Source organism: Macaca mulatta, chromosome 11, assembly GCF_049350105.2.
Source record: "Macaca mulatta isolate MMU2019108-1 chromosome 11, T2T-MMU8v2.0, whole genome shotgun sequence".
NCBI classification, from domain to species: Eukaryota; Metazoa; Chordata; class Mammalia; order Primates; family Cercopithecidae; genus Macaca; species Macaca mulatta.
In genome coordinates, this window is record NC_133416.1 from 67,968,678 (window position 1) to 67,981,998 (window position 13,321).

Consider the following 13,321-nt stretch of genomic DNA (forward strand, 5'->3'; position numbering starts at 1 on the left):
TCATTCTTCCTGCCTTCAGGCTCTGGAGAGTCCAAGGTGACTAGGGTGTGGCACAGAACTTCAGCATAGTGCAGTCACTCTGAACAAATGGCCAGATTGTTATTTACATGGGTTCCTGATCCTGTTTCTCTTCACTGTGTGAGATCCCTCGAACTAAAACTCCAGCCATCCTCCCCCCACACCCCTGGCTCAGGACTGCAGAACAGCTACCCCACCCACAGATAAGCACACCCATTGGCAGTGGCTCTGAGTTTCCCTAGAAATAGGCTCCCAGAGGCAACTGAAAGTCCCTCTGCCACTACCACAGCATGGTTTTACCCGTGTTGCTCTTGGTCTGGGGAACAAAGAGCCCAAGGGTTTCACCCAAGCTTACAAGTCACCACAGCCACCATACATACAGGATCCCAAACTCTCTTCCCTGTGAGCCCTCGACCCCCTCTTCACAACAAGCAGAGCACCCAGCTCAGGCTAGTAGTGCTGTCTCCCAACACTCTGGTTGAACACTCCCAGTAATAGCAGCTCTGTGTTTCTCAGAGGTGGAGACCCCAGGGTATATTAGTTACTTCTCACACTGCTATTAAAAACGTACTCAGGACTGGATAATTTTTAAAGGAAAGAGGCTTAATGAGCTCACTGTTCCACATGACTGGGGAGGCCTCACAATCATGGCAGAAGGCAAAGAAGGAGAAAGACACATCTTACATGGTGGTAGAAGAGAGAGCATGTGCATGGGATCTCCTCTTTATAAAACCATCAGATCTTGAGTTACTTATTCACTATTATGAGAATGTCATGGGAAATTCCACCTGCATGATTCAATTACCTCCCACCACATCCCTCTCATGATATATGGGGATTACTACAATTCAGGTGAGATTTGGGTGAGGACACAGAGCCAAACCATATCACGGGACAACTAAAAGCCCCTCTGCCACTGCCTATGCAGTGGAATCACCCCTGCTATCTTCAGAATGGGAAAGGAGCTAAGACCCTGGATGCTTTATCCAAAATTCCACATAGCTGCAGTTGCCTTAAGGAGAGGAGGCCAGTCTGTCTCTCATGGGTCCAACCAACTCTCCTTGCTTGTCATGAGGCAGGGCTTCCCCAGCGTGGGCCCCAGTGCAGCTACCCTATTTAGGGCTGATTGCACTGATGAATTCCAGTTCTACATTTCTCTGCAGACAGCATAAAAGTGGGAGAGAACTCCACACTTTCAGAGCATTGACAGGGAGCATGACTGCAACTGTGAGGAAATACAGAGGAGCCATGTGACCTAGCAACAGCCTACTACTGACCATTACACTGAAGTGCCACCTACTGGCACACCGCCAAACTTCAGCATCAAAAAGTATTTTGCTAACATACCCCACTGTTAAACCACAAATAAGAAATTGCCTACAAATAATGGCCCTGCACAAAGCCAAGGCCCTCTGAATAAATCCAGAAAATACGTTTGCTGACTGTACTTAATTTTTACTGCAGTTAATGGAAGACCTGCATGCATAGATGAAAACAATCTAGCAGAAGAACTCTTCTGACTTGAAAGGCCAGAGTGCCTTATTTCCTCCACACAACTGCACTACTATTCCAGCAAGTGTTCTTAACCAGGCTGAGATGGCTGAAACGAGAGATAAAATTCAGAACATGGATAGAAACAAAGATAATCTGAATTTTGGAAAATGTCAAAACCCAATCCAAGAAAGCTAAACATCAAACACACACACACACACACACACACACACACACACACACACACACTCTATAGGTGTTCATAGACTAAACAGTCAGTATACAAAAAAGAAGCATACAGACCTGATAAATTTGAAAAACACACTACAAGAATTTCAAAATGCAATTGCAAGCATTAACAGCCAAATAGACCAAGTTAAGAAAAGAATCTTAACTTTTGAGAAAAGAATCTCAAGAGAGCTTGAAGACTGGCTCTCTGAAATAAGACAATTAGACAAAAATAAAAAGAATTACAAGTAATGAACAAAACCTCTGATAAATATGGGCTTATGCAAAGAGAATAAATATATGACTCATTGATACCCCTGAAAAAGACGGGTAGAAAGCAAGCAACTTGGAAAACATTGTATTAGTCTGTTTTCACACTGCTATGAAGAGCTACCAGAGACTGGGTAATTTATAATGAAAAGAGATTTAATTGACTCACAGTTCTGCATGGCTGAGGAGGACTGAGGAAACTTAAAATCATGGCAAAAGGCAAAGGGAAAGCAAAGAATGTCTTACATAGTGACAGGAGAGAGAGAAGAGGGATGTGCCACACTTTTAAACAATCATATCTAGAGAGAGTTCACTCACTATCAAGAGAACAGCATGAGGGAAATCCATCCAATAATCCAATCACCAGGTTCCTCCTCTGACATGTGGGGATTACAATTGGAGATGAGATTTGGTTGAGGACACAGAGTCAAACCATATAATTCCAAAGCTTGTCCTTGCAAAATCCCACATCCTTCTTACATTTTAAAACACAATTATGCCTTCTCAACAGTACCCCAAAGTCTCAACTCATTCCAGCATTAACCCAAGAGTCTGAAGTTTAATTTGAGACAAGGGGAGCCCCTTCTGCCTCTAAGCCTATAAAATCAAAAATAAGTTAATTACTTCCAAGATACAATGAGGGTACAGGAATTGGGTAAATGCTCCCATTCCAAATGGGAGAAAATGGCCAAAAAAGGGGACTATGGGCCCCATGCAAGTCCAAAACCTCATAGGGTAGTCATTAAATCTTAAGTATTTGAAATATTCTTCTTTGACTCCAAGTCTCACATCCAGACCACATTGAAATAAGGGGTAGGCTCCCACAGCCTTGGGCTGCTCTGCCCCCAACACTCTGCATGGTGCAACCTTTATGACTGCTTTTACAGGCTGGCAGTGTGGGTCTGTGGCTTTTCCAGATATATGGATCAAGCTGTTGGTGGTTCTACCATTCTGAGGTCTGATGAACGGTGGCCTTCTTCTCATAGCTCCACTAGCCAGTGCCCCATAATAATTCTGTGTTGGGGCTCCAACCCCACATTTCCCCTCTGCTTTTGCCTAGTAGGGGTCCTTCATGAGGGCTCTGCCCATGCAGCAGACTTCTGCCTGGAAATCCGCATGTTTCCATATATCCTCTGAAATCTAGGAGTTTTCCAAAGCTCAACTCTTGTCTTCTGTGCATCCACAGGCCCAAGGCCACATGGAAGCTTCCAGTGCTTGGGGCTTGCACCCTCTGAAGCAATGGTCCAAGATTTACCTTGGCTCCTTTAGCCAGAGCTTGGGCTGGAGCAGCTGGAATACAGGGTCCCATGTCCCAAGGGTTCACAGAGCAGCAGGGTCCTGAGCTGAGCCCATGAAATTATTTTTTCCTCCTAGGCCTCTGGGCCTGTGATGGGAGGGGCTGACATGAAAGTTTCTAACACGCCCTGAAGACATTTTCCACATTGTCTTGACTGTTAACATTTGGCTTCTCTTTCCTTATGCGTATTTCTGCAGCATGCTTGAATTTCTCCCCAGAAAATGGGTTTTTCTTTGCTACCACATGATCATGCTATAAATATTCTAAACTTTTATACTCTGCATTTTTTTAAAAAAAACCTAAGTTCCCATTTTAAATTATCTCTTTGCAAACACGTAAGTCTATTTGCCTTCAGAAACAGCCAGGTCACATTTTGAATAATTTGCTGCTTAGATATTTCTTCTAGGAGATGCCCTGAATCATCTCTTTCAAGTTCAAAGTGCCACAGATCTCTAGAGCAGGAGCAAAATGCTGCCATTCTCTTTGCTAAAGCATAGCAAGAGTGACCTTTACTCCACTTCCCAATAAATTTCTCATCTCCATCTCAGACCACCTCAGCCTGGACTTCATTGTCTATATTACTTTCAGCATTTTGGTCTAAGCCATTCAACAATCCTTAGAAAGTTTTAACCTTTCCCTCATCTTTCTGTCTTCTTCTGAGACCTGCAAATTGTGCCAACCTCTGCCAGTTATCCAGTTCCAAAGTCACTTCTAAATTTTCAGATAGCTTTATAGCAGTGTCTACTCTCTCAGTACCAATTTTCTGTATTTGTCCATTTTCACACTGCTATGTAGAACTATCTGAGATGGGGTAATTTATAAGGAAAATAGGTTTAATTAACTCATAGTTCCACATGACTGGTGAGGCCTCAGGAATCTTACAATCATGCAGAGTGTGAAGGAAAGGCAAGGCGTCTCTTACATCATGGAAGAAGAGATAGAGAGCAAAGGGGAAAGTGCCACACTTTTAAACCATCAGATCTTGTGAGAACTCATTATCATGAGAACAGCATGGCAGAAATTCACCCCCATTATCCAATCGCCTCTAGCCAGGTCCCTTTGTTTACAGGTGGAAATTACAATTCAAAATGAGATTTGGGTAGGGACACAGAGCCAATCCATATTGAACATATTTTAGAATATTATCCTTAAAAACTTCACCAACTTCTCTAGAAAGATCAACATTCAAATTTAGAAAATGCAGATAATCCCTGCAAGATACTATAAAAACCATATTCGATAGAGATAATCATCAGATTCTGCAAGGTCAAAATGAAAAAAAAAAAAGTTAAATGCAGCTAAAGAGAAAGAGCAAGTCACCTAAAAAGGAAACCTCATAAGGCTAACAGTGATCCTTTCAGCAGAAACTCCACAAGCCAGATGAGTTTGAGGGCCTATATTCAACATTCTTAAAGAAAAAAAAATCTTTGACTATGAATTTCATAACCAGTGAAATGAAGCATCATAAATAAAGGAGAAATAAGATCCCTTTCAGACAGACAATTGTCAAGGGAATTTATTATCACCAGACCTGCCTTACAAGAGGTAAATATGGAAAGGAGTACTTATAGAAACTATGCGGGTACAGGCATTTGGTAAATACAGCCATTCCGAATGTGAGAAATTGACCAAAACAAAGGGACTACAGGCCCCATGCAAGAACTGAAATTTCATGGGGGAATCAAATCTTAAATCTCCAAAATGATCTCCTTTAACTTCATGTCTCATGCCTAGATCATGTTGGTGCAAAAGGTGAGTTCCCATGGCCTTGGGCAGCTTCATCCCTGTGGTTTTGCAGGGTACACCATCTGTGGCTTCTTCAAGCTCAGGCCGAAGCTATCAGTGGATTTACCATTCTGGAGCCTGGACGATGGTGTCCCTCTTCTCAAAACTTCAGTAGGTGGTGCCCCAGGTTGGAGTCTGTGTGGGACTTCAACCCCACATTTCTACACTGACTTAGCAGATGTTCTCCATGAAAACGCTATCCTTGCAGCAAACTTCTGACTGGACATCAAGGCATTTTCATATATCCTCTGAAATCTAGGCGGAGGTTCTCTAACCTCAATTCTTGACTTCTGTGCACGTGCAGACTCAACACCACATGGAAGCTCCCGAGGCTTGGGACTTGTGCCCTCTGAAGCCATGGCCCGAGCTGTATCTTGGCTCCTTTTAGTCGTGGCTGAGACACGATGTATCAAGTCCCTAGACTTCACACAGCATAAGATCCCTGGGTCAGGCCCATGAAACCATATTTTCTTCCTAGGCCTCTAAGCCTGTGATGAGAGGGGCTGCCTTGAAAACCTCTGACATACCCTAGAGACATTTTCCCCATTATCCCGGGACTAACATTTGACTCATTGTTATTTATGCAAATTCTGCAGCTGGCTTGAATATCTCCTCAGAAAATAAGATTTTCTTTTCAATCGCATTGTCAGGTTGTAAATTTTTGGAACTTTTATGCTCTGCTTCCCTTATAAAACTGAATGCCTTTAACAGCACCCAAGTCACTTCTTGAATGCTTTGGGGCTTAGAAATTTTTTCTACTAGTACCCTAAATCATCTCTCTCAAGTTCAAAGTTCCACAAATCTCTAGGGCATGGGCAAAATGCCACCAGTATCTTTGCTAAAACACAACAAGAGTTACATTTGCTCCAATCCCTAACAAGTTCCTTATCTCCATCTGAGACCACCTCAGCCTGGACCTTATTATTCATATCTTTATTAGTACTTTTGTCAAAGCCATTTGACAAGTCTCCAGGAAGTTCCAAACTTTCCTACATTTTCCTGTCTTTTTCTGAGCCCTCAGAACTGTTGCAACTTACCAGTTCTGAAATCACCTCCACTTTTTTGGGTATCTTTTCAGCAACACCCCATGCTATTGGTACCAATTTACCGTACTAGTTCATTTTCATGAAGACGTGATAAAGACATACCCAAGACTGGGGAAAAAATAGGTTTATGGGCTTATAGTTCCACATGGCTGGGGAAACCTCACTATCATGGTGGAAGGCAATAAGGAGCAAGTCATGTCTTACATGGATGACAGCAGGCAAAGAGAAAACCTGTGCAGGAAAACTCCATCTTATAAAACCATCAGGTCTCATGAGACTTATTCACAATCACAAAAACATCACAAGAAAGTCCTGGCCCCATGATTCAATTATCTCCCACTTCATTCCTCCCACAACACATGGGGATTATGGGAGCTACAAGATGAGATTTGGGTGGGGACACAGAGCCAAACCATATCACCCAGATTCGTAAAGCAAGTTCTAAGAGACCTACATAACCACGTAATAACAGTGGGAGACTTCAATACCCCACTAACAGTATTAGACAGTTCATTGAGGCAGAAAATTAACAAAGATATTTATGACCTAAATTCAACGCTTGACCAAATAGATCTAAAAGACATCTATAGAACTCTCTTCCTCAGAATAGCAGAGTATAGATTGTTCTCATTGCCATGTATGGCACAGTGTATGCCACATAGCACATACTCTAAAATCAACCACTGAATCAGACATAAAATAATCCTCAGCCAATTAAAAAAAATCATACCAATAAAGTTCTTGAACCACAACACAATGAAAAGATATACAATATTAAGAAAATTTTTCAAAACCATAAATTACATGGAAATGAAACAACCTGCTCCTGAAAAACTTTTGAATAAATAATGAAATTTAAAGCAGAAATCAAGAAGTTCTTTGAAACTAATGAGAACAAAGATAAAACATACCAGAATCTCTGGACCACAACTAAGTCAGTGTTAAGAGGAATATTTATAGCATTCAATGCCCACATCAAAAATACAGAAAGATCTAAAATTAACAACATAACATCACAATTAGAAGAAGTAGAGAAGTGAGAGCAAACCAGTCCCAAAGCTATCAGAAGATAAGAACTAACTGAAATCAGAGCTGATCAGAAGGAGATTGAGACACACAAAAGATCATCAAATCCAAAAGTTTGTCTTTAAAAAATTGAGATAGACTAATAAAGAAAAGAGAGAAGATCTAAGAAAACACAGAAATGACAATGATGATGTTACCACTGACTCCATAGAAATATATAACCGTCAGAAACTACTATGAACATCTCTATGCACACAAGCCAAGAAATCCAGAAGACATGGATAAATTTCTGAACACATACATTCGCCCAAGACTGAATCATGTAGAAATTAAATCTGTGAACAGACCACTGTTGAGCTCCAAAATAGAATCTGTAAGCTATATGCTACCAACAAAAACAATTTCAAGAGCAGGTAGATCCACAGCTGAATTTTACCTGAGTTATAAAGAAGAGTTGGTACTATTTCTACCGAAACTATTACAAAAAGTTGAGGAGGAGGAATTGCTCCCTAACTCGTTATTTGAGGCCAGCATCAACCAGATACCAAAATCATTCAGATACACAACAAAAAAAGGAAAACTTCAGGTGAAAATCCTTTAATGCAAAATTCCTCAGCAAAATGCTTACAAACTCAATCCAGCAGCACATCAAAAAGTTAATCCACTATAATCAAGTAGACTTTATCTTGGGATGCAAGGTTTGTTCAACCTATGCAAATTAGTAAATGTGATTCATCACATAAGCAGGACTAAAGACAAAAACCACAAAATTATTTCAATAGATACAGAAAAAGGCTTTTGACAAAATTCAGCATGCCTTCATGTTAAAAATCCTCAATAAACTAGGCATTGAAGGAACATACCTCTAAATAATAAGAGCCATCTATGAAAAACCCACAGCTGACACCATATCAAATGGGAAAAAGCTGGAAGCATTCCTCTTAAAAATTGCCAAAAAAACAAGAACGCCCTCTCTCACTACTCCTCTTCAACACAATATTGGAAGTTCTAGCTATAGCAATCAGGCAAGAGAAAGAATTAAAAGGCATCTAAATTAGAAGAGAGGAAGCCAAACTATCTTTTGCAGATCACATAATTTTATGTTTAGAAAATCCCACAGTGTTAGTTCAAAAGCTGCTTTAGCTGATACATTCTTCAGTAAAATTTCAGGAGCACAATTAACACACAAAAATGAATAGTGTTCCTGTACACCTACAAGATTCAAGCTGAGAATCAAATCAGGAACACAATCCCACAATTGCCGCAAAAAGAAGAAAATACCTAGGAATACAGCTAACCAGGGTGGTGAAAGATCTCTACAGTGACAACTACAATACACTGTTCAAAGAAATTACAGATGACAGAAGCAAATGGAAAAACATCTCATGCTTATGTTTAGGAAAAAGCAATATTGTTTAAATGGCCATACTGCCCAAAGTGATTTATAGATTCAATGCAATTTCTATCAGACTATTAATAACATTCTTCTCTGAGCAAGAAAAAGCTATTTTAAATTTCTTATGGAAGCAAAAAAGAATCTGAACAGCCAAGTCAATCCTAGGCAAAAAAAAAAAAAAAAAATCCGGAGGCATGATGTTATCTGACTTCAAACTATACTACAGGGCTACAGTAATCAAAACACCATGGTACTGCTTCAAAAACAAACACAAATGAATGGAACATAACAGAGACCAGAAATTGTGCTGCACACCTACAACCATCTGATCTTGGACAAAGCTGACACAATCAATAAATGGGAAAAGGGCTCTCTATTCAATAAATTGTACTAAGACAACAGGCTAGCTATATGCAGAAGATTAAAACTGAACCATTTCCCTACGCCATATACAAAAACAAAGTCAAGATAGATTAAATGGTAAAATGTAAATCCTAAAACTATAAAAAAAATCCTGGAAGATAATCTAGGAAATACCATTCTGGATATAGGAACTGGTAAAAATTTTATGATGAAGACAGCAAAGCATTGCAGCAAATGCAAAAATTGACAAGTGGAATCCAATTAAACTAAATTGGTTCTGCATACCAAAGAAACACTAACAACAGAGTAAAGAGACAACATACATGAAAGAAAAATACTTGAAAACTATGCATCTGACAAAGTTCTAATGTCTAGAATCTATGAGCAATTTAAATTTACAAACAAAAATCATTGAACCCCATTATAAAAGTAGGCAATGGACATGAACAGACACTTTTCAAAGAAGACATATATGCAGCCAACAAGCACATGAAAAACTGAAGAATGTCACTAATCATTAGAGATATGCAAATAAAAACCACAATCAGATACTATTTCATACAAGTCAGAATGGCTATTATTAAAAAATAGAAAAATATTTTGGTGGGGTTGCATAGAAAAGAGAACATTTACACATTCCTGGTGGCAGTGTAAATTAGTTTAGCCATTGTGAAAAATAGTGTGGCAATTCCTCTAAGAACTTGAAACAGAATTAACATTCAACCCAGCAATTCCATTACTGGATATATACCAACAGGAATATAATTCATTCTACCATAAGGACACATGCACCAGTATGTTTATTGCAGTACTATTCACAATAGCAAAGACATAGTATCAACCTAAATGCCTGTCAGTGATAGAATGTATAAAGAAAATATGGTACATATACACCATGGAATACTATGCAGCCTTAAAAAGAATAAAATCTGTCCTTTGCAACAATGTGCGTGGAGTGGAAGATTATTATCCTTGCCAAACTAATGCAGGTACAGAAAACCAAATGCTATATGTTCTCATTTATAAGTGAGAACTAAATAACAAGAACACGTGGACACAAAGTAGGGGACAACAGACCCTGGGGCCTACTCAAGGGTGGAAAGTTGGAGGAGCAAGAAGATCGAAAAAAAATGTCTATTGAGCACAGTGTTTACTACATGTGTGACAGAATAGTCTGTACACCAAATGCCATGACACAAGTTTACCTATATACAAAACCTGCACATGTACCCCTGCACTAAAAAAATAACTAAAAAAAAACTTAAAAAACTAAAAAAAAGAAAAAAACTTAGAAGACTCATGGTGTTGCCACTTCTATTAAGAGCCAGAGGGTTATGAAGATTAATATTGCCTTAAATTTTATAAAATAATAGATCATTTAAAATGAAGAATAAATATAAGCTATAAAATCCCTGTTAAACACTCCTGGTTAGATGTAGTATGAATTTTAAGAAACTAAGTTTCCTAAAGATGAGAGATCACTAATTAATTCATCTACAGTGGTGATATTAACATAAACTGATTTTTTTTAAAGAACCAGTGTAAGTTCAGGAACTTTTCACAAAGTTTCCAAGGTTTTTTATGCTATCAAGATGTTGTCATAAAGAACTATGAAGCCAGAAAGTCGGTAGTCTAGGAAAAATTATAAGTTTTAGGACTGAATGTCATAGCAGTGACTGGCAAGGTGGAATTGAAGTTACATCATTGGTCAAACAATTAGCCTAAACCTGGTACTGATCAATCTCTCTAAGTCTTGGTCATAAACTAATGGAATTCACATACCCTTGCCTATAAGTAGTAGTCTTCTTCCTGGAAAACTTAAAAATGATAAACATTGGACTTTATGTAGACAGAGTAGTCAATTATTTCATCAATAGGAGATAACAGACATAGTGGCTAGATTGCTATCACATGCATAGAACACATTTTTAAATTCTACATAATCCAATTACTCAGTCTTCCAGTTGTTATTTTATTTCTTCTGGGTGTCTGACCATGCCTTAGAGTTTTTCGGCATGGTTAGACATATACTATTCTTGTCAGGGACATGATCACGTGAAATTCTGTGCCTTGGAGTCACTTGTTAGGGAAAATTTAACGCTACATCTGGGTGCTGAGTACCTGACCTTTTTAGAATTGTTTAAGGTAGCGTAATTGAAAAGAAGTAATCATCTTTATGGATCCTGATTTTGCAAGCTGGAAGATCCATTAAGGCTTCTTCTTGAGGAGAGTTGTTCTGAAAAAAGTGTATTTGGCATCATTTCTAAGAATAACTAGACTGTAGTGAGACACCCACTTTAGACCCCACTTACGGTACTTAATCCTCTCGTAATTTCTTTTTCAACAGCCTTACGTCTGTCTATCCTAAGTAGGGCTACCCCTTATTTTCTCCTAAGATTCCTCCATCAGAAGTGAGGTTTTTACTTCACATTATTCACTTACTATTAAGATTTAAGAAGATTAAAGTGATTATGGCTCAAATGAGATTTGTCTTACTTAAGAAGTCAGATATATTAGTACTAGGAAATATATGCATATAATACACCCATATACTATATAATATATATGTATATAGTTATATATATTATATAGTTTGTGTGTGATTGTATGTCAATGTATGTATGACTCCAGATTTTGTTAATTACTTTATAAAATCCAATGTATTAATCAAAGCAGGCATTCCACACAATAACATAATTAATATGACTCTCACTTCTTTTTCCTGTGAAATATAATTACTATATATTTTGTGGAAATTCCTAAATTAGATCTACTCAATTACTAGTTCTATTCACCCGGGTTGTTTGACAAGTTGTCAACCACTGGATAAAATTTTCATCTATTTAAATAGTCTAGGCATTGATCTAAACAATATTATATACAATTTTCATTGTATTTCATGAACTGTATGTACTAGATTGAAGTATTTTCCAAATATTTGCTGTCCCTTCTATTCAGCCCCTCCTTATAGGAGAATATTTACTATATCATGGATCCCAGGCTTAGGCCTATTTTTGCTTTGCCCACGAATGTGTTGAATGTGTTATGTGGAACTTCCGGGCATAAGCTTTAAGAGTCATTGAATGGCATCATCATGTCTCTTTTCCCTTAGTCATGAACTGGGCAATGTTTCAGATATGGCCTGCTCTGTCAGCCTAGCTCTGCAGTGAAGTAGATATGGAACAGAGACTTAGTAGAAGTAAATATCTATTATTGTGTAAGCCACCAAGATTTGAACCTCAATGATTTTTTTTTTAATCACCGCACAACTTAGCCTAAGATTTATAGAGAAACATTTTCTAAAATAATGTAATGATTATGTCATTTATTTGCTTCTATTATGCAACACACTGGTATTAAGTACACAAAAAAATAAAATGATCCTATGCTAATTCTAATGTCATGTAGTACAGTAACAGAAATTACTGTTAGACATAAAATTGGTTAATATTTAGAACTCTGGCTTTCCATACAGTGCTATGGGAATGTAAGTTGGTGCAACATTTTTAAAGGCTAATTTTCTATATATATAATGTATTAAAACTCTTACATTTTCTGATATAGTAATCCTACTTTAAAGAAAAAATAACAACACACACAAAATATATGCAGAGAATGGGTCCTTTTATATAAGAATAAAAGATGATTGAAACAATCTAAATTTGAAAAGTAGAAGGATGGCAAAAATAAATCATCACCCATAAAGTGAAATATTATACTGGCATTAAAATAATGTTGAAGGAATAGTTAATGGCAGCAATTTTCTAGATAAAATACCATAACCAATTGTAAATCATGCATGACCTAAAAGTTGTAAACATGTACACAGAGACTGAAGGAAATGAATCACCATTGTGACAACGGTTACTAGTGCATAGTGTAGACTTTTAAAATTAACATGTATCACTATTAGACATGGAAAATTGTTCTAAATTTCATTAAAAATAAAGTACTAACAAAAATGAAATGAGGTAAGACTTTTATATACTTAAGATTTCAAAATGTACCAGGAATACGGAAAACTCTTTCCTTGGTTTTCAGAGCCCAATTTGCCTATATTTGTGTGTGAAGTGTTAAGTGTTACTGTATCACTCTCATCCTGACATGATATTTTAATTTTACTTTTTCTGGTATAGAAATTACATAATGGTATTGTTAAATCAAGGAATTTCCAATCTTTAAAGTTAGATGCAAGTCTCTTAATTATATTCCCATTATCTCCTTTTCTAACTAATGTAGAAATAGAGAACTCTTGGTAATTAAATATTATTTAATCACTAATTCTAACTACACTGCTGATAATTATGTCCCAATATGATTTCCTCTAAGATATCTCACAGATCATTGATAAACAGCTAAGAAGAAAAAAATCAGGGGATTAACACTAATTATAGCAAAGTG